The sequence below is a fragment of the Lontra canadensis genome, unplaced genomic scaffold (assembly GCF_010015895.1).
Source record: "Lontra canadensis isolate GAN:19392208 unplaced genomic scaffold, GSC_riverotter_1.0 scaffold168, whole genome shotgun sequence".
In the NCBI taxonomy this organism is placed as follows: domain Eukaryota; kingdom Metazoa; phylum Chordata; class Mammalia; order Carnivora; family Mustelidae; genus Lontra; species Lontra canadensis.
Window position 1 is genome coordinate 2,005,167 of NW_022631162.1, and position 1,590 is coordinate 2,006,756.

The following is a 1,590-nucleotide window of genomic DNA, read 5'->3' on the forward strand; positions in this document are numbered from 1 at the left end:
TTTTTTTTAAGATTTTTATTCATTTATTTGACAGAGATCACAAGTAGCTAGGGAGGCAGGCAGAGAGGGGGACGGGGAAGCAGGCTCCCTGCTGAGCAGAGAGCCGGACATGGGGCTTGATCCCAGGACCCTGGGATCATGACCTGAGCTGAAGGCAGACACTCAATGACTGAGCCACCGCGGCTCCGGGCAATTACTTTTAACTCTGGTTGGTTTGTTTGTTTTTTTTTTTTGGTTTTTTTTTGTGTGTATGTTTTTTCTTTGCAGCACAGTAGCTACACGTACGGTGGGAGCCCATCACCGTGCTGCTGGCGATGATTCCCAACAGCCAGTTCTGCTGAGGACTTGCCTGCAGTGTGTCAGGCGTTGTGCTAAATACCACGTAGGGAGGATACGCTGCCTGCTGCCTTCTCAGACGAAGAAATCAAGACTTGCCGAGGAGAAGTAATTTTCCTAAGTCACATCATGCACTAACGGCAGAGCTGGAACACAAAAGCAGTTCTGCCTGCTGTGCGGCTAACCTGTAGACAAAATGTTGAGGATGAATTTTGATTTCCTTCTCTGCGCCCTTCTCATTTGATCTCTTGTCGGAATCTTTCTGATAGCCGCTCTCACTATGACTCTGGCTCTGACTTTTCTCTCTGCCAATGATAGCCAAGTGAGGCCTAGTCCAGAGAGCAGACGATGTGGGAGGCGGGTGTCTGAGGATTAAGTAAGGGTCCTCTGACGGGTTGGTTTAGGTAATGTGGCAGAAAGGCCTCAACCAAATGACCCTGTAGAGCTTACCTATAAAAGAGATGGGAGGCACCAAATTGGGCAGATAAGAAAACCAGAAACAGCTAATCAAACCTGACTTGGGTCACTGAAGTCAAAAGCGTGAGATAGAGGTAGTAGTTGTGGGACCAAAGAAGGGACTGGAGTCCAGGAAAATAACTTGGAAAGGGAGGTCCGACTTCCTTACCGTTTCTAGGCAGGATGGAAGTATTCCAGGCTTTAAGGAGCCGTCACTGAGCTCTTTGCACTGGGCTCAGGGATTCTATTTCTCACCTCTTTCCAAAGAGCTGCAGGTTTTCAGATGGCTCGGTGCTCATTACCTCTTGAGCTATTACACACAGTCCTTCTAATTCCCCCTTTCACCGGCCGCCTCCAGGCTTCTGCCCCGGTAGATCCAGCTACACCCGTGTGTGGCTTGTCCCCAGCATCCTCACCGAGGGCCTTGACCTGGGTCACTGTACTGTTTTACTCTCCTCAGCTTTCCAGATCTACTCCTCCCTTTGTTGCCCTGTTCCAGGCAGCATCACACCGTCTCCCCTGCCGTCTAGCTCCCCATGAGAACAGGCCAGTGGGAGGCACTCGCTGAGACCCAGCTGAGTCCTGCTGCCTGAGACCACCGCTTCCCCTGGAGCTCAGCCCCCTCCCTTGGCTACAACTCGCACCACTTCCTGCCGCGTTTAAGACTGCTAAAGGCTTTCCAGCTGCGGGGAGGCCCTGGGAGCCTCACCATCTCTCCGCTCATTAGCCCTGCCCACACCCTTGTAAATAATCCCTTCATTAAATGCCATCCCTGTTAGCTCTTGGAGTGTACCCTCC